General features: G+C 46.7%; 1 protein-coding gene across 1 annotated transcript in view; it reads right to left on the minus strand.

The window, feature by feature from the left end:
- Window positions 1–6,449, minus strand: part of Kdm7a (lysine demethylase 7A) — a 101,829-nt gene extending 95,380 nt beyond the window's left edge. Inside the window, exon 1 of the mRNA XM_038318527.1 lies at window positions 6,371–6,449. The gene's annotated coding sequence lies outside the window, so the exon portion shown is untranslated. The remainder of the gene's footprint in view (window positions 1–6,370) is intronic.
- Window positions 6,450–21,316: the final 14,867 nt, after the last annotated feature.

The following is a 21,316-nucleotide window of genomic DNA, read 5'->3' on the forward strand; positions in this document are numbered from 1 at the left end:
CCCAAGTGCTGGGATTAAAGGCGTGCGCCACCACCGCCCGGCGACACCTGGGTTCTTTTGCAGGGTAAGAATTCCTGACTTAGTGCTTTGTGAGAATTAAGTAAGGTGACTGAACAAATTGAAAGTGATCAATACATAGTAATTTGGTGGTGATGGTGGTAATGGGGATGTTAGTGGTAGCTGTTGTGGTGATGATAATGGTGCTAATGGTATTGATAATGGCTACTGTGGTGGTTTGGAATAAAATGGACCCCATAGGCTCACAGGGAGTGGCACTCTTAGTAGGTGTGGCCTTGCTGAAGGAAGTGTGTCACTGGGGGTGGGCTTTGAAGTCTCAGATGCTCAAACCAGACTAGTGGCTCATAGTCTCTTCCTGCTGCTTTTGGATCCGGGTGTAGAACTCTCAGCTACCTATACCTCTCAGCACCATGTATACCTGTGTGCCACCATCTTCCCACCATGATGACAATGGAGTAAACCTGTGAACTGCAAGCCAGCCTGTGCTGGTTTGAATAGGCATAGCCCCATAGACTCATGTATTTGAATGTTCGGCCTATAGTGAGTGGCACTATTAGGAGGTGTGGCTTTGTTGGAGTAGGTGTGGCCTTGTTGGAGGAAATGTCATTGTGGGGGCTTTGAGGTCTCATATGCTCAAACTATGCCCAATGTGGGACACAGTTCACTTCCTGTTGCCTATGGATCAAGATGTAGAACTCTCAGCTCTTCCAGCACTAAGTCTGTCGCATACTGTCATGCTTCTCACCATGTGATAATGGACTAAACCTCTGAAACTATAAGTCAGCCCCAATTAAATATTTCTCTTTATAAAAGTTGCCATGGTCATGGTGTCTCTTCACAGCAATAGAAACCCTGACTAAGACAGAAGTTGATACCATGTGTGGGATGTTGTTGGGATAGGCCTGATCATACTTTTGTTTGGAGGAATGTAGACTTTGGGACCTTGGAATAGAAAAGCAGTTGAATGCTTTAAGTGGAACTTTATGGACCATCCTAGCAGGGACATGGAAGAGAGTGGTGCTGAGGGTGATTTGAACTATGGAGGCCTAGCTCAAGAGGTTTCAGAAGAGAAGAATTTTAGTATGTGTCCAAGAGACTGTTATTGTAATATTCTGACAAAGAATGTGGTTGTTTTTACCCTTGTACAAAAAGTTCACCTAAGGCTAAATGGAAGAGTTTTGAATTAATTGCATTGGCAGAGAAAAAATCTCAAAACAGCCTCGTATTGACTCTGTGCTGTGGGCTAATGCTCCTGTACACTGTAAAGATTTGTCACTTGTATTAGTTTAATAAAATGCTGACTGGCCAGTTGCCAGGCAGGAAGTATAGGTAGAGTGACCAGACTAAGAGAATTCTGGGAAGAGGAAGGGTAGAGACACAGTTCCCAGCCAGATGCAGAGGAAGTAATATGAGAATGTCTTACTAAAAAAAGGTACCGAGCCATGTGGCTAAACATAGGCAAGAATTATGGGTTAATTTAAGTTGTAAGAGCTAGTTAATAATAAGCCTGAGCTAACAGTGCACATAAGTCCTTGTGTGTTTCTTTGGGACTGAACCACTGCAGGGCCAGGCTAGATAGAAACTTCCTTCTACAGCTCTGTCATATGGTTATTAGTGTGCACTCTTACAAAAATTTATAATAAGAAGCTGAACAAGGGAAAATAAAAACATACAGTTCAAAGAGAAAGGGAGTACCAGGAAATGGAATGGAGCTAAATCCTATGTTCAAGGAGATAAACAGATTAAAGAATATCTTTATGTTAAATGGAATAAAGAGAGTGGTGACCTCAAGGCAAGATCCCACCCAGCTATACTTCCAACTTATGAAAAAAAATTGAAGAAAAGCTTAAAGCAGGGTATAGTGATACATGCCTTTAATCCCAGAATTCTGGAGGCAGAGGCAGGCAGAGATCACTGAGTTTGAGGCCAGCCTGGTCAACAGATTCAATTTCAGGACAGCCAAGCTTAGGCAGTGAAGAAGACCATCAAAATCAGAAAGCTGGTGAAGATGTAATTGAATGAGGAGGCCATGTTCCAGCCCTAGCAAACAGCAGAACCCTGGCAGCTTCAGCCACATGGTTCTGGCTTTAGAATCAGGATAGAAGAAAAGTGTTGTAGAATCTCCCTCCATGGCTAAGAAAAGCCAACTGAGAGCAAGCATGTGTCAGGGGTGTCCCTGAATGGAGACCTAGAAAGACCATTGTGTCAAGCTGGGAAGTTAAAGCCTGGATTGCCTTGGAGATCCCAAAATACTGCAGATGCCAGAGCTGTGGGATATCTACCATGGAAAGCTGCTAACAGGGAACAAAACCAGCCCTAGAGAAAGAAGTGTGTTGCAGTCAACAAAGCTGAAAGGAGTTGGAGATCTGAAGAGCGTTTTGACATTAGACATGGAAACATAGAGTTTGGAGTTGGCCCAGCTGGTTTTTGGTCTTGTTCTAGTCCAGTATTTCCTCACTGTGCTGCCTTCCCTACATTTTGGAATGGTAATGTATATCCTGTGCCTGTATGTGTTGGAAGGATGTGATCTACCTTTTGATTTTGATTTTACAGATTATTACAGTTAAAAAAATTGTATGAATCTTAGAAGACACTTTGAACTTTTATAGGGCTGAGACTGTTATAGACTATGGGGACTTTTAAAGTGGGGATTAGTGCATTTTTGCATTATGATATGGCTGCAAGCCTATAGTGGCCAGGGAGTGGTATACAGTGGTTTGAAAGAAAATGGCTCCCGCCGGGCGGTGGTAGCGCACGCCTTTAATCCCAGCACTCGGGAGGCAGAGGCAGGCGGATCTCTGTGAGTTCGAGACCAGCCTGGTCTACAAGAGCTAGTTCCAGGACAGGCTCCAAAGCCACAGAGAAACCCTGTCTCGAAAAACCAAAAAAGAAAAAAGAAAAAAAGAAAATGGCTCCCATAGGCTCACAAAGAATGGTGGCTCTATTAGTGGCCTTGCTGGAGTAGATGTATCTTTGTTGGAGGAAATGCGTCACTGAACGCTTTGATGTCTTAGATGCTCAAGTCAGGCTAGTGGCTCACAGTCTCTTCCTGCTGCCTTTGGATCCGGATGTAGAACTCTCAGGTACCTCTCCAGCACCATGTCTGCCTGTGTGCCAACATGCTTCCCACCGTGATGACAATGGAGTAAACCTCTGAAACTGTAAGTCAGCCCCAGTTAACTGTTTTCTTTATAAGAGTTGCCATGGTCATGGAGTCTCTTCACAGCAACAGAAACCCTAACTAAAGACAGGCACTTTAAATCCATAAGACACAACCATTTATGATACTACAGAAAAAGAGGACCCCTGGGCATGCTGGGCTGGCTTCTTCCACCATCACATGCCTGCCTCCAACCTAGTATTCTGTCTGCTCTTGGCCCCCCAACCCTGCCCCAGCCACTTCTCTCTCTCCTTTGAGACAAGGTCTTATTATGTAGCCCTGGCTGGCCTGGACTCACAGAGATCTGCCTGCTTCAGCCTCCCATGTGACTGGATTAAGGGTTTTCACCACCCTGCCTGACTGTTCCTTTCTCTAATTTATCTCCTGTTCCTCTCCATGGGCACCAAGCTGGCACCAGCCCACCTGCGTCAGAGGCTCCACGTCTGGACTATGGGAACTTCTGAGTCCCAGGTTTCTTACTGCTGGCATCTGGAGTGGGCTTCCCAGACCTCTAGGTTAGGGTTCTGCCAGGAAGCCATAAACAGTTTTCCACTTACTTGGCCGACAATGCCTGAAATCACAGCCCAGATGCTCCTTCCCCCTAATTCTTGCTACCAGCAGGAAACGAAATCCAGCACACTGAGCAGTCTGTGCCCATCTACAACCATGTGTGACGAATGGCTTCCCTTCCCTGTTACGTAACAGCCTAGTTCTGACTGCCAGTATGCCCGCTCTGACTTACTTTCAACTACGCATCCACTGAGTAAGATCAAGACAGAAAACACGAGTTAATTAAGTTCCATTTTAGTCATTTCCTGCCTTCTCAGGAAACAATTCTAGAGACGTCTTGCTGGTCCCTCAGCTTTCCTGTGCAGTCCTCTCTTCGCCCCAGAGCTACAGAGCAGTGGGGTGTCCCCAACCAGTTCCCTCTGAGCTAGAGTGTCCCCTAAACTGGGTGCAACTGGGAAAGATCTCTATATAGTACTAAAATAGCTTAGGCTTCTGTTTTGTTTAACACAGGGTCCCAAGTACCCTGCCTGGGCTGGCCTTGAATTCACTTCGTAGCTGATGATGACCTTGAACTTTTGACACCCCCCCTTCCTAGGATTGCAAGGCTGTTCCACCCTGCTGAGTTTTAGACCTTGCTAAGGATGGAACCCAGGGTCTCAAGTCTACAAAGCAGAGCAAGCATTCCCCAAATGAGCTACAGTCACAGCTCCGGAATATTTAGTCTTGACAATTTTTTTTTAACTACCAGAGGTAGAAATCCTGGCTAGCAAACTGAAGAAGAATGCATGGCAGTTCTCCTGTACTTGCCTTCATATCCTGGAACAGAAAGAGTTTGTTTCATTTTTCTACGGCCATGGCCAGTATCCTTTTGGGTGTCTGACCCTTGATCTGATCTCTGCAAACTTCATCTTAGACAGTGTGTTATGCAGGATGAATAGGATGGATCTAATAGAGAAGGCACCAGGTTCTAAATCTTACTATAATACCCTTAATCTCTCCTCCTCCACTCTTCAGACTTCCAAGCGCTCTCTCTCTCTCTCTCTCTCTCTCTCTCTCTCTCTCTCTCTCTCTCTCTCTCTCTCTCTCTCTCTCTCTCTCTCTCTCTCCCCCCCTCTCATCATTCTGTAGGGAGAGGTGCATATAAATTCAGGTGTACACTGAGGCCAGAGAAGGAAGCTGGATCCTTCTTTCAGGGGCTGAAGTTAAGGGTGGTTGTGGTCGCCTGGTGTGAGTGTTGGGAATTAAACTTGGGTCTTCTATAAGAACAGTACAAGCTCTTAACTGCTGAGCCATCACTCCAGCTCTGGCCTCTTTTCAATTCTTATCTTGCCTTTCAGAGTCAATGACCTCTGGTGCTGGACTTGCCACCAGGCTGTGACTAAATCTGTCCCAACTCTGTGCCTACCTATCCCACCTATGTGGCCCACACGAGATCCCAGACTCTCCCAGGCCTGGTGCTGAGCCTTGCCCCAAGACCCTCAGCTGCCTTCCCCACAACACTGACAACATGCAGAGTCCGGCCATCTGGCCCTCATAAAGTGTCCCAGGCTGTGTGCCAAGTTGCACTGTAGATTGTGTGGCCCTTGGTTCCCTAGGAAACCAGAGGGTGGACTGGCTGCCAAGTTAATGGAGGATTTCGGTCGTGTGTTTGGCCACCTGGGCAGAAGCCTGGCCTCCTTATCTGGCATGTCTCCCTCCTAAGCCTGGGAACCCAACCCTATCTGAGTCACCTAAGCTGTGAAAAACCCGTTCCTGTGAGGCCTTAGCCCTTCTGGGTCACAGGCACCTCAGCTATCTGATCATGTCCGGCCTTTAATTTTTCTTTTATAGTCTTCCTGGTATTGCTCTTGGGTCCGGCAGGCCTGGGAGAGCTGCGCTCTAAACCGGTCACCGTGTCCTCACAACCTAAGTCTCTGAGTCACCAGAATCTTGGCAACCTCTTCCAGATCAACAACACCCCGCAGTTCTATCAAAGTCCGGCTTTCACTCGCTGCTGCTGCTGCTCTCTCACCTACTTTTTCAACAAATATTTGTGGAGTGTGTTTGGAAGCCATAACGCGTCAGCTGGTTCCCAACCAGGAATGTGCAAGCTCGGCCGAAAGAGGTCACAGCTCAAGTGGAAGGCACCAAAGTAAATAATTTGTTTCCAAGTGTGAAGGGCCAAGTAGGCAAGTTCAAGGTTCCAGGGAAACACCTGCGGAGGACATGTGAACCGTGCCCCACGAGGGTTCAGGAAACGCCGCCCATGGTGGGTAATAGGAAGGGTGAGGTACAGATACAAATTAGCACCCAGAGTTGTCAGTGGTCGTGGCAGGGACAGAGTCCACGCAGGGAAAACCCAATGGGAAGAAGAACTGAGGTGGAAACCATAAACAAGGACACGAAGAAGGTGGAGAAGTGGGCGGGGCCTGCCACAAAGAAGGAATCGCTGGGATCTAAGAGCCCCTGGGAAGCCACTGAGAAGTTCCTCGCAGCAGTTGCCTTACCTACCTGCTCTGTTCTCCGTGGGGAGTTCTACACCCCAGGAAACTCATTCTGCCTGATGATGGAGACTGACTCAGAGGGAAGGGCACGCGCAGCAGGGAGGGGTAGTGGCGGGGGTCCAAGGAGATGCTAACGCCTGAAGCAAGGGAGTGGGGAAAACTAGGGATGTGAAGTGATGGGTCCAGGTGCAGATCTTACCAGGAAGTTCAAGTGGAAAAGTCTGGGCTGATGGACAGCCTGGAGCACACTGGTGTCGTGAGCTGTTGTCCGGAACAGAGTTAGGACAATTTTATAGTGGGCGGGGCGGGGCAAGGCCTTGAATGGAAGGGCAGTATTAACCGGCAAAGGGTCATCCTCTGAGGGATGGAAATAGGTCCCAGAGGCACCAGGGAAGCCAAGGCTGATGCTGCAGCCCAGGGAACATTAGCGTTAAGAGACAGAGATTTGGGCAGGGGAAATATGGCAATATTTCCCTGCTGCACAAACAGGAAGACCCGAGTTCAGATTCCCAGCACCCATGAGCAAGAGCCCGGTTGGTTTCAGGAGCCTGTAACCCTGGCACGGGGGAACTGTAGACAGGGAGATCCCTGGAGCTTTCTGGCCAGCCATCCTAGCCAATCAGTGAGTGTTCGGTTCAGTGAGAGAACCTGTCTCAAAAGGGAAAATGGGAAACAATTGAAGGAACACACACTAGATGTCAACCTTTGGCCTCCGTGTGCATGTATTTCGCATAGGCAACACAAGCTCCTCAAAAAGAGAGCTTTGCAGAACCTCAGTGTGCCTCCCATCCGTGACCCAGTTCATCCTAAAGAAAGAAGCAGCCCCACGGCGGAGCAAGCTGGCAGACACCACTCCTGAACCATCAAAGCCAAACTCGACAGGAAGGGGCAGGGGACATCAAGTGTCTCCCGGTAGGGTTATGAAGCCACACAGCATTTCTGTAGTATTTCCTCCCCGAGTGTATAATCTGAACCTCGTTCTGGGAGCATCATACAAACCCACATGGAAGGACAAGCCCCCGAATTAGTGTCCTGTGCTCTTCCAAACGCCAAGGAAGGCCACGAAGGACAGGTGAGTGAAGGGGAGGAAAGAACAAATGTATGGATCTCAGCACGTGGTCCTAGACGCGACTCTGAACCAGAAAAGGAAAAACAAAGCAAATAACGGCAAAACCTTTTTCTCTTCCTGCTAGAACTGTATCACAGTCATTGGTAAATACTGAAATAAAATTATTGCTTAAACCACAGTACTTTATCAGTGCTGTTTCTCTCAATGAGGTCATTATACTAAGTTAAAAAATGCACTTTTGAGGAAATACAAATTAAAGTTTTGGGGGCGTAAGAAAATTAAGTCTGGAGTCAGTGAGCTGCATAGGTGGATAAAGGCACCTGCCACCAAGGATGACAGCCTGGGTTCAGTTCTAGAATCTTCATGGTGGGGATTCATGACTCCTAAAACCTGTTCTCTGACCTTCATGCATGTGCCACAGTGCATATTCTCTCCCCCCCCGCACATAAGTAAGTAAATAAACTCATAATAAAAATATATAAAAGTGCACCACGGTGTGCAAGCACACAAATAACAGATTTCATATATATATATATATATATATATATATATATATATATATATATATATTAAACATAATCTGTTATTATGTCTATAATTTATTGTCTACTCTTCATTAAAAAGCCTGCATGATAGGAAGGTGGTGAGAAAGTAGACTTGACAAATGTTGACATTTGCAGACTCCAAGGATAGAAATACTGGAATTCTTTCTAGCATTTTCCCCAGTTTTCTATATGTCTATAATTATTTTTGAGGTGTGTATTATATCTTAAATATTTACTAAGTGGATTGAAAAACAACTTGTCAGCTGTTTCTTTAAGAATTTCAGCTAGGCAGTGGTGGTGCACGCCTTTAATCCCAGCACTTGGGAGGCAGAGGCAGCAGGTCTCTGTGAGTTTGAGGCCAGACTGATCTACAAGAGCTAGTTCCAGGACAGGCTCCAAAAGCCACAGAGAAACCCTGTCTCAGAAAACATCCCCCTACACACACACACATACACATTTTTTAAAAATCTCTTTTTAAAAGGTTAAAAAGGAAGTGGTAGGGCTAGAGAGATGTCTCAGTGGTTAAGAGCATTGACTGTTCTTCCAGAGAACCCAGGTTCAACTCCCAGCATGCCCATGGCAGTTTACAACTCTCTGTAATCCCAGTTCCAGGGAACCTGATACCAATACACATAAAATAAAAATACTTTAAAAAAAAAAAAAAAAAAAAGGAAGCGGTAACCTAGAAGGCAACAGAAAGACAGGCCCAGAGGCGAGAGGGGAGTCAGAACCTGGGTGTGAGGATAACTAAGGGGACAGGGTATCCCTGAGTGCCACTACACCCAAGAAATCACAGCCTCCAACCTATCACCCCCGCAGAGAGATCACAGAAGTGCAAGATGACAGACACGGTCATGGGTGAGCTACCCTAGAACGCATCTTCCCTGTCCTTGCAGCGAGAGCACAGAAGAAGACAGACATGGGTGAGCTACCCTAGAAAACATGCTCCCTGTCCTTCTGAGGGAGGGGACTAGAACATCCTTTGAAACCACTGCTACCGCAGAAGAGCTGGCTTCAGACGTGAGCTGCTGTGCAGGTGTGTCATGCCGGTAGGGTGTGTCCAGGGAGGCTCCCCTGCCTGAGTCTCCTTGGGTATGAATTAGAGGCGCTGAGTTTTTACATCTGATATGATGCAAATCAGACAGCTCAGCAACCCAGGGGTGACTCAGAAATGAGGACATCATCCCTAGTTTAGAGGGAAAACCGAAAGTTTAAAGACGCACGCCTGCCCACGTGCCCTCTGAGGTGCGGGTCCACAGATACCTGGGGATGGCTTACCCTTGTACACTGATCTTCGCTCTGTAACAGGATGGACCAGGCACAGTTGGCCCACATGTGAACTAAAATTGCTTACTGGGGTTGCCGGTGACCACGGTGGGAGTGGCTGTGGTCTGAGGCTCGGCACAGCCCAGTTCACAGTTCCTCACAGGTGGGTGAAGAGGAGAGGCCACTGGGGAACGGAGACAACTTGGTCAAGGTTCTTAGTTATGAAGAGGGAAGTCATCTGCCTAGAGGTGAAAGGGAACTTATTTTGAGACAGTGAAGACATCAAAATCCGAGGCTGAAGAAATGGGGAACAGTGAAGTGGAGAAGATTCAATACATAGGAATCCATTACCATCATTGGGGTCTGGCTAGCTCTTTTCACTTGCACACTGCCAAGAACACCAACCTACCGTAACCTACCCTACCCTCCTGCCCACCCCTACCCTCACCATCATTTGACCTCCAGGGCCCAAAATGTGTCTGGGTTTGTTTCAGAGACAGGATGCTAACTATTATACTTACTTTATTTTTGAGACAGAATCTCATGTATCCCTGGCTGGTCTCGGACTTGTCATGTAGCCAAGAACAACCTTGATCTTCTGATCTTCCTACCTGTCCAGGCATGTGCCACCATGCCTTGTATATGCGATGCTGGGGCTCAGACCCAGGGCTTCATGCAAGCTAAGCAAACACTACCAACTGAGCTATGTCTCCAGCCCCAATTTTATTTTGAGCCTCAAGAATAAATTGACTGGGGCTGTAGAGATGGCTCAGAGGTTAAGGGCACTGGCTTCAGTTCCAGAGGTCCTGAGTTCAATTCCCAGCAACCACATGGTGGCTCACAGCCATTGGTAATGAGATCTGGCATCCTCGTCTGGTCTGCAGGCATATATGCAGATAGAATACTATACATAATAAATAAATCTTTAAAAATAAAAAAATAAATTGACTGAATCACTAAGATTCAACATCTCTTAACCTTCTATATGGCATAGGATGCCATGACAAATGGGTAAAATATTGTTATTATTGTTGTTGTATACATGTGCACACTGTGTGTGTGGCAAGGGGTGTATGCCATGGCACAGGTGTGGCGGTCAGAGGACAACTTTGTGCAGTGGCTTCTCTTCTTCCACCTTAACATGGGTTCAAACTCCCAGTAGCAGACCTGTACAGCCAGCATATTTCTCCACTGAACCATCTCATGACCCTGAAGGTAATGCTTACTCAAAGTTGCTATAACACTGGCATTTGGGTGGTAAGGGAGAAGATCAGAAGTTCAAGGTCAGACAAGGCTACATAGCAGCCTGGGACCAACCTCAACTCCGGGAGATCCTGCCTCAAGAAAATGGTTCCTTGTAATTCTCACAGCAAACCTTCAGAAGAGGCATTCTGATTCCTGTTTCATAGATGAGGAAGTTGGGGCTCAGAATAGTACCAGGTAAGTTGCAAACAGGGAAACCAGTTCTCTGGCCTTTTTCTCTGCATGTATGCCCAACACACTGCACATGCTCCAAGACCCCTATGATTGAAGATCAAAGTGAAGTCACAAACTTATTTAAAATATCACAAGGGATGGGCAGATGACTGTCAGCATCCACATTAAAAAAAACAAAACAACCCCCCCCCCCCCCCGCCACAGTACCTGGCAATAATCCCAGTGCTGGGGAGGTGGGGATGGATGGGTCCCTAGCAGGGATAGAGGTGACAATGACCAGACCAGTTAGCCTAACTCGTGGGCTTCAGGTTCATTGAGAAACTGCCTCAAAAAATAAAGTAGAGAACAATTGATAAGCACATCCAGTCTCCACATGCTTGGTGTTTGCATACGTGTACACACACACACACACACACACACACACACAAACTCCAAGATATTTGGGGGGGGTGTTTGTTTTTGGAAATCACCAGTTTATTATAAAAGGGTGGCATGCAGATTATTTCCAAGAAACATTTGAGAACTTTAGTGGAACAGGTAGCTTCATATGAGGGACTTCTATTGTGATTGTGGTCTATCTACTTCCTGTCAGGTGCCAGCCTCGACAAAAATACCTTTCTCCAGAGTGGAGGTGTGGGAATTTAGAGATATAGTAAAGATTATGAAGACGCAAACGAAAATAATAAAAGGCAGAAACTTGTAGGATAGTATCCGGAGGGAGTTTCAGTGAGTACTGAAAATTTGTCCGTGTTTTATTTTCCAACAGCTTCATGTATCCCTGACTTCAAAAGGTAGAAGTAGAACAAAAGGCTGTATTAACATACAAATTGAAAGTCGTGGGCTACATTCACTGCTGGTGCCCACCCTAGACCCCCCAAACACTGTGTAGGCAAACCACTCCCTGGGTGGAATCCCAAGTTATTTCCATAAAGGGAACTGAAACTTAGTAGGATCCTTAGACTTTTGTTTTAGGTAGGAGCCAACTACTTCCCTGTTCCAGGAGCAGGAGGCCTGGTGACTAGTCACACCTGTTGAGGAGAAAGTCTTGAGGGAGCAGAACTCTGATTTACAACTAGGTGGGGCCTTTGTTAGAAGCACAATAACCTTGAATGAACTAGAAACAAGTCCCAGACTCCCTGACCTTTGGTCCCTTTGGGCCTCCAGAACTTCCCAAGAATACCGCACTCTCTAGATAAGTAATCCCTGTGAGCTAGACCAGCCTTGCTGCCTCCTCCTCCACCTCCTGGAAGAAGAGCACGTTCTCCCAGTTTCCCGAAAACTGGTTGACTTTCTCCGCCCAGTCTTGATCCTGAAGCTACTACTGTTACCTGCGATACTTTTCCTTGAGACTTTTCAGGAAGCGTAGCGCCCTGTTTGTTCAATTTTAGATTTGCACCAACCCTCCATCAAAGAGCAGAAGGGTCCCCCTAAATGATTGTCTTGCTATGGCACTCACCGCAGGAACTAGGACTAAACTCTGGTCCATAGGGCAAGATGAGAGCCTCAGTCTGACCTCAGGACACAGGAAAAGGCATGTCGGGGTTTGTTTTTGCTTTCTGGAGTGGGTGTGCAATATTTAGAAATTGATTGTACAGTTCTCTAGTGTGAACTTTGTAGATGACAACAACGTCGTCATTGTGATGTCAAAAAGTTGGTCCCCTCCTGGGCCTTGGGGGATATATTCTAAAGAGAAGGCTGAATTACAAAAGTCTGACCAAGCAGTCGCCAGCCGCCTACCTAAATTTTCACAATTTTAGAAGTGTGTCCCTTTGTCCCAGGAATGATGAACCTACATAACCTGCCCAACTCGCTTCTCCGGAAACCCAGAGCCTCCCACAGCCGTTCCAGCACGCTGGCCAGTTCTCCCAGCGACACTCAACACCTGTGGCTCCTCTCACTTCTCAGCCTGCGCTCTGCAGTAAACCCTCTCTCCCAGGGGCTGGGCTTGCTCTTCCCTTCCCCTAGCCAAGATCCATATATACCTCAGCCATTTTGGCGGCCCAGCTCTCTTGGTCTCTTGGTCCGAACAAACTCTCTTAGTCAGCTGCACCTCTCTTGTTCTCCCTCCCGTCTCTCCTCTCATTGTCTGGCTTACTGTGCTGGCTGTGTTCAGCCTAGGCTCTTCCCTCTGCTTTCTTCCTAATGTCAACAATAAAGTCTCCATACCTTAGGAGTAGCCATGTACTCCCTTTTCAGTTTTTTTTTCATTCACATATAATTTTACACTTAAAAAAATACATATGAGGGGGCTGGAGAGAAGGCTCAGAGAGATGCTCTTACAAAGGTCCTGAGTTCAATTCCCAGCAACCACATGGTGGCTCACAACCATCTGTAATGAGGTCTGGTGCCCTCTTCTGGCCTGCAGGCATACACACACACACACACACACACACACAGAATATTGTATACATAATAAATAAATCTTTAAAAAAATACATACGAATGAGATGGGTGGTCTTATTTATTTTACATAAAGAATTAAATCATGCCTGAATATTTGAATCAGGGAGCTACAGAACATATTCAACATTTTCAGAATCAATTGATATTTTCATTTTAAAATAATTAATGAGGAAAATGATGCTTTATATAAACACAAAGCAAAAAATGGCAGGACTAGAGAGATGGCTCAGCAATTAGAACACTGGCTGTTCTTTCAGAGGACTCAGGTTCCATTCTCAGTGTTCATACGGCAGCTCACAAATCTTTGAAACTCCAGTTTCATGGAATCCGATGCCCTCTTCTGGCCTCCATGACACCTGGCACATGTGTGGTACACAGACATACATTCAGGCAAAACACTCATACATGTAAAATAAATTAATATTTAAACATTTTAAAAGGCAGAACTATGTTTCAGGCCATTTCAGAAACTGTCAGAAATTCTGTCCTCATCATAAACCAAAATCCATAATCCATTTAACTATTTTTTTTATGAATCTCAAGTCTAAAAGCCAGCTTTTTCATTTTGTTTATGTCTGTGTTTTTCAAGAGTTTCTCTGTGTGGTCTTGGCTGTCCTGGAACTCATTCTATAGACCAGGCTAGCTTCAAACTCAGAGATATGTCTGCCTCTGCCTCCCAAGTGCAGGGATGAAAGGCGTGCACCACCACATCTGGCTAAAACCCAACATTCTGACATACATAACACAAAAGATATGATCTTACATGAGTGACAGCATGCCAGTAGAAAAATACTGAAAGTCCTTATTTCCTGTATTAAACCATTTTGTTTCTATAAGAGCAGAAATTTTATATGTTCAGTAAAAAATACTACACTCACACAGCAATTTCTTGTTTTGTTGAAATATTCTCTCATGTATTCTAGTAAGGCCTCTACCTTACTACATAGCCAAGGATGGCCTCAAATTTCCAATCCTTCTGTCTGCTCCTCATGTGGATGGAGATTACAGACATGTGTCATCATGCCCAATTTTATGCATGCTGGAGATCAAATCCAGGGCTTTGTATGTACTAGGCAAACAGTCTACCCACAGCACTATACCACACAATAGTCTTGAATCTAAGCAGAGATGTTTTGGTCAGTGACCATTGTATTATGTGATCTGAGAGCATTCACAGTGCACAGTGCTCATGTTGTATGCCAAGCACCAAGACTGCAGTGAGGGAGGGCCCTAGGATGCGGCAAGGATGTGATCGTTGCCTTAATTTTCAACAAATTCTTCATGACTTTCCATGTTTCAAGATGTAACCCCATATGGTTGGCAACTCTCAGTTTAAGAAACTCGGCTTTAAACCGGGTGGTGGTGGCACACGCCTTTAATCCCAGCACTCGGGAGAAAGGGGCAGGTGGATCTCTGAGTTCAAGGCCAGCCTGGTCTACAGAGTGAGTTCTGGGACATCCAGGGCTACAAAGAGAAACTCTTGTCTCTAATAAACAAACAAAAGGAAACTGGGCTCTAAAGTCCTCATCCACCGCCAGCCCCTAAGTGTGGACTGAGCTTTACCCCACCTTGCTAAGTCAATCAAACATCAATTTCTATAGGAGTAAGTTCAGAATTGCTGCTTCTCCAGCTATTCACAACCAGATACATAACCCTGAGGTCAATTCATCCTGGACCTGTGATGAAGGAAGTCATCCACCAGGGTCTATGTGTACCAACATGACGAGCAAGAATTGCCTATCAAAGATCCAGATAAAAGGATATGGGGGTGGGGTGCCAGAAAACTAACTCCTCTTCTACCATGTGGGGAGTGATGTCCCAAACAGAAAATCCGTGGGTGTGGTGGTGTTCTGGAGGCTGAGGCAGAAGGATTGAGAAGTCAGTTCCCACCTAGGCAACTTAGTGAGACACGGTCGGTCTAAAAACAGAAAGCAGAAGGGACAGGTAGGGCTGTAGCTCAGCAATAGAGAACTTACAAGTCACTGCAGGCCCGAGGTTTAATTTCCAGCATTGCAATAAAAATGAAAACAAAATCAAGAATTTAAGATTAGCATATTATTAGCATAGTAATATTAGCTTATTATTTAGAAAAATAATAGCGCATACTAGAAAAAAGCGACAGAGTTGAGAAGCAAAGAACGACTCTAATTTTTTAGGCTGTTACGTATTTAGTCTATTTTATTTTCTAAATTAGATGTATATACCTTTCCATACGAAAAGTCATTTTTACACGGAACTCATCATCTTAGCCTCTGTAGGGCAATGTTTCTAAAATTTCAAGCCCCTCTCCCAGTCAGAACCTTCCTCAGAGTGTGGTCCCTGTGTAGTGCATGGACGGTCTACCATAACCCAGTCCCAAAGCTGGCTGGTTCTAGGACCAGAGCCCAGCATCCAGGATCCTGGTGTCAGCAGTCAGGCGGCCTCTGTGCTGTGAAGGTGAATCTGCTCGAGGCTCTCTGTCTGCTTCTGAGGTCTGCTGTCAACCTTGAACAGCTCGTGAACACTCATTCCTGTCTGTCTGCTTTCACGTTCACATGGCCTTCTCCCCGCACATACCCTCTGTGCCGTTAGGAGACCAGTCATAATGGATTAGGGACCCAACCAGCTCCATCTGGTATGACCTCATCTTAACTAGTCACATCTGCGATGATCCAAATTCCAAAGCATATTTGAAGAGGTTAGGACTTCAGAATATGAAGACATAATCAACACATAACACTGTAAAGCGTGAGGTATCAGCAGGTGGGGTGTTGCAGGAATTTAATCCCAGCACTTGGCAAATAGAGGTAGGGGGGCAGACGTTCAAGGCCATCCTTGGCTGTATATTGAGTTCAAAGCTAGCCTGAGTTATATGGGCACCCTTCCCACTCTGGGAGGGGGGTACAGAGGAGCCTGGCACAGTGGCGCCTGCCTTTAATCCCAGGACTCAGGAGGCAGAGACATGTAGGTCGCTGAATTTGTGGCCAGCCTGGTCTTTACAGGGAGATTCTTCTTTGCCTCTCAGGCTGCTGTGATAAACAGCATGACCAGCAGCAACTTGGGGAGGAAAGGGTTTATTTAGATTATACCCCCAGGAAAGAAGCAATCCACCACTGAGAAAAGTCAGGGTTGAGTTTCGGCAGTAACTGAAGCAGAAACTACCTTTCTTTATTTGAAGATTTTTTTTTATTTTTTTATTTCTTAATTATGTGTGCATGTGCCAGACAAGTACAGGTATCCAAGGAGGTCAAAGGCATCAGATTTCCCCTGGAGCCAGAGTTATAGGTAGGCGTGAATCAACCGAGATATGGTTGCTGGAAATTGAACTTGGACCCTCAGTGAGAACAGTACACAGTGTAACCGCTGAGACATCTCTTCAGTTCCAAAGCCACCTTTCTTATACAGGCCAGGCTTACCTGCCTAGAGATGGTACTGCCCACACTGGGCTGGGCCTTCCTACATCAATTAGCAGGAAGGCAGCTCAGTCTACCAGTCCTCCTGCGACTCCTACAATTCACCTGCCCTTGGCCACACTGTCCCTCACTCTGATCATTTTTTTTCAGCCTTAACATGTCCAGAAGACAAACTCTCTACTCCAAAGAAACATTGTTTAGGGGGGAAAAAAGTTTTAAAGCTAGGCATGGTGGCACATGCCTTTAATTCCAACACTCAGGAGGAAGAGGCTGAGTTCAAAGCCAACCTGGTCTACAAGAGTGAGTTTCAGGACAGCCATGGCTACACAGAGAAACCCTGTCTCAAAACAAAACAAGACAAAAATTTAGTAAATAACGTTGAAATGTGAAGACAAAGTCAGTTACACTATCTGTGTCAGTAAAAACAAAACCCGCATTCCATTCCATTCCGCTCATGGACATCCAAGCGGCCTGCAGAGAGCTGAACAGCTTGCCTCTGATAATATTCTCCAGTGGGCAGGAAAGAACAGATAAGAGTCTAAGAGCCTGTCTCTATGGGAAGGCATTGTAAAGAGCGTCTAGGAGCATCTCCAGCACCAGGTGGAGGCTCCCCAACCAGAGAAAAGCCAAACCCTAATCCACTGCTACCAGAAAGCAAGCTCTGCTTGCTTCCTCTGACTCTGGTAGGGTTTTCCACAGCCGTAAAGAGAACATTTCAGCGTCTACGTGCAATAATAAGAGTGACACACCAGGGCCGGAGAGGGAACTCAGCGGTTACGAGCCCTTGTTCTTGCAGATCAAGGTTTGGTCCCCAGCACCAATGTGGTAGCTCATAACCATCTTTAACCCAGTTCAGGAGATCAGCAGGAATGCACCTGGTGCACATACATGCATGCAGGCGATAAATACATTTATATAAATAAAGCAAAGTAAATATAAAATATTTTTTTTAAATGGTGCAACAGCTAAATGTGCTCAAAGTGTGTCCCAGGTCCTGATGTAAACGTTTTGTATGATTGGATTCATTTAATGAGCCCAATTAATGCTCAGTTGAAGAAGAAGTGCAAGGAGTCAGTAGTTTCTCCTCCATAAAGTGAGGACAAGTAACCTCATGATTACTCTGAGGACTAAATACAATAGCGTAGGCAGAGCTCTTCAGCCTGAAGTTTTCCATTGTAATTTCCTGGACACAAAGAAATTAGTACATTTGAAAAATAAGTACTGAGTTAATGAAATAAAAAAAGGAAATGGAAAAGTTTGAGATGCTTTCGGGTATCTCTCTCTCTCTTCCTCTTTGACATGTACATCATGGTGGCGGTGAACTTGAAGGGATGATTGATCTATTGGTCCTGGTCGCTAATCTCTAATAAGCCTGGCTGAAGTCACCGCCACATCAAAGGGGCCACAGAGACAACAGACTAGTGAAGTCAGGAGAACCCAAATCCTGCCTACACTTCAAAGAGAGCTGCTCTCCCCGAGGTTGTTACCGGCTTCCCTTTCAAGGAGAATAAACAGCACAGCCCAGGGAAGGCCCAGCAAGATGCAGCACACCAAACCTGGGCATCCTGAGCACCGTGCCATACACGCAAGACCTAAAATCTCTCTCCAGAGAAACCCCAATCCCTACCACATTTCTAACGTCTACTTCTCACGACCAAGCAGCCGGGAAAAAGTGCCTAGAATGGAACAGGCTGTGGTGGGTCAGGCCTATTGTGCCAGCACTTGGAAGAATGAGACAGGAGGATTACCATGAGTTTGAGACCATCCTGGGCTCCACAGCAAGTGCCAAGCGAGCCAGTGGGATATATAGCAAGACCCTGTCTTAAAAAAAACAAACATCTAGCATTGAGCAGGTGGTACCGGCCTGCAAACGCATTTCGTGGGCCGCCCTCTTCGTCCTGGGCGTCAAGCCTTCGTCTGTTTGTAAACCACAAACAGAAATAAACATTTTTCCACATTTTGGCTGAAGTTGGGATGGTGGAGACCGCCGAGAGGTCTAGAAGGAAGATCTGCTTTCTTCTGAGCAGGTGCTCTGGACCCAGCCTTTGAATTAGCCACTCTGTGCCCTTGGCGTTGTCGGTGGTGGACCCGCAGATCAACACTCTCCACTTATTTAAGACCCAGTGTTTAATGAGAGGGGTGCAAACAGACGGGTTGAGGGTGTTCCTGGGGCTCCTCTAATAGCCCAGGAAGCAGCAGCAGAATAGACAGACCCCACTGTGGGTATCGGGTTCCGGGAGGAATTCTTTCAGCCAGCGAATCCTTCTCCCAGACCCTTGCGCATCTCGCCCCACCCCCCACCCCACTCCTGCGCGTTCACACCTCTCTGCGCACCCCCACCCCGCGCGCGTTCACACTCCAGGCCTCCTAGCAGCCCAGCCATCGGCCACTGTCCTCCCCCCCACCACATCAACCGCGCGCGCGTGCCCCGCACCCCCACTGGGAGCAGGGAAACGTGCGGCACGTGCGCTGCGCGGTGATTGGCAGCTGCGGACCTGCGGCTCCGCGCCTCCACCCCGCTTCGAGTCCTGCTGGGGAAGGGGTGTCCGGAGCTGCCGCTGGTCCACCCAGCCAGCTTTCCTCTGTTCTGAACCTAGGAACAATAACATCTTGATGGGACCAAGAGAGGCGGGAACTGGGCCAGTGCTCCTGAGTCCCGGAACCGCCTGAGCTTGCTTTAATGGGGCACGGATACTGTTTTTGATGGGGTGAAGTACTTTCTATAAGTGCTGAGAATGTATTTTCCACAGTTTTGCCTGGAGCCCAGGGTAATTTAACCCCAGTATCTTGAGAGACCGAGCCAAGAATACCCTCCCAACCCCGGACCCTTCAATAGGCTTAAAGGAGTTAGGAAAGAGCCTGAGAAAATGACAAAGGCGCAGCTCCTGAGCGTAGCGAGGGAGAGATGCTCCGCCTCATACAGGACCAGAAAGATGTCCATGAAAGGATCGCGTCGACTGCACAGGGAAAGCGTCCCAGAGGAGGCGACTTGACAGAGGTGGTAGGGACCGAGCCTGAAGACTTGGCAGAAGCATAGCTGCAACCCTCAAGGAGTCCCTGAGAAGGAACAGCCTCCTGTGGGCTGCCCCAGAGTATGAGGGCACTGTGATCCTCGGACAAGCAGTAGCTCCTGGAACCCAGCGGCACCAAGACAGGCGCAGTAGAAATCTGCCTTCTGTAAGGGACTGACATCAGAAACCTGGAGACCGACTAAGAGCCTTCCCTTGGAGACTCCTTGCAAAAGCCGGGGATAGGTGTGTGTGACGTCCCAGCAAGTTCCTGGAGTCTGTGAATTGGATCAGAGCGCGGGTCTTTGACCTCCGCCACACAGCGGCTAGTGGAGGAAAAGGAAGAAGACCAGGTTGTGCTATGTCCTGTGTCCCTTTTTCCTGACGCATGTTTAGTGCTTTATTGTTTCCAGTCGCTATCCATTGAATTATTTCACTCAGCTGTATCACTATAACCCACGGGGCAGGTATGAGTAGGCACATGGGAGCTGTGATAAGTCGATCCACACCCAGTTAGTGCTAGTTTGGGGCTGGAGTGCAGGTGTCCTGACTGGAAATGCAGAGCGATTTACATCAAGAGACCACGCCTAGTTAGGAGCCTCACAAGTGCAATGAAGGAATGGGTTCGTCGCTCCCTCAGTCTTGCCGCTTCGAATTGTCTCCATGGTACAGGAGTGTGAGAAGATGATTCCGTGACCCACTGCCGGGAGAGCCAGTAACGGAAGAAGACTGGCGAGCGTGAGGGCAGGCTTCCTCTAAGCATCTCCCCTAACATGCGCTTCAGGCCAATCTGAGACCTGGGGTCCCCTCTGGCTTTTCTTATATTGGTCCTTTGTAGGTCTCCCCCTTAGCTACCGCAATTCCAGCTCTGAAAAAACAAATCCCCCAACCCTGACTGTTCATAGGGCTGTCTGTTATGTGATGTTTTCGCTCTTACTCTTTTGGTTTTTTTGAGGGGCCCGCCCCCCAGCTCCCAAGTAAATCACACACGGAGGCTTTTTCTTTCTTGACCTTCACTTGGCTTGTTTCTTACCAGCTTTTCATAATTAACCCGTATACCTTTTTGCTCTGGGCTTTTATCTTTTTTACTTCTGTATATCTTGCTTTCCTTCTTAGTCCGTGACTGGGTGTCTGGCCTCTGATGTCCTCCTCCCCTTGTTCTTCTATCTTCCTCCTCCTCTTTCTCATTTCTATTCTATTTATTCTCTCGGCCAGCTCTGCCTATCCTTGCTCCTGCCTTTTTATTGGCTGTTCAGCTCCTTATTAAACCACCGGGTGTTTTAGACAGGCAAAGGATCACAGCTTCACAGAGTTAAATAAATGCAGCATAAACCAAAGTCACACACCTTAAAATAACTGTTCCCCAACAGCTGTTACACCGGGGATTTGTCAGTCAGGGACACTGAGTGTCTCTACCACAGTATCAGAAGTCTCTAAGCTTTCACAAAGACTTTGACAAAGAGGTGATGCTAAATAATTCTCAAAACAGGGCTAGGAAGATAGCTCAGTGGTTAAGAGTACTGGCAGCTCTTCCAGAGGACCCAGGTTCAATACCCAGCACCCACAAGGCAGCTCACAACAGTCTGTAACTCTAATTCCAGGGAATCCAACACCCTCATACAGACATACATGCAGGCAAAACACCATTGCACATGAAATAAAAATAGATTTAGAAATTAAAAAAAATAATTCTCAAGACTATATGTTCTGCACAGTCCCCCATTGGGCAATGCATACATCACCCTATGTATCTGAGATTCCAGAAGTCTTGCTATTATTTCTCTAATGAAGAATCTAAATGATGATTCTGTCTTGCAGACATCACAGAGTGTAACACATAAACGGAAAGAGCTACAAACTTCCCTAGGCAGTGCAATTGTTTTCCTCTTTTGAGACAGTATCTCACTACGCCCCTCCCACCTAGGCAGTGTCCTCTAGCAGGTGTGGGGCTACACCACAGGTGTATGCCACAGATGCTGGCTTAGGCAACATAATCTTTCTTTGTTTGAGACAGGGTTCCTCTGT

This window comes from Arvicola amphibius, chromosome 2 (genome assembly GCF_903992535.2).
Source record: "Arvicola amphibius chromosome 2, mArvAmp1.2, whole genome shotgun sequence".
Taxonomy (NCBI): Eukaryota; Metazoa; Chordata; class Mammalia; order Rodentia; family Cricetidae; genus Arvicola; species Arvicola amphibius.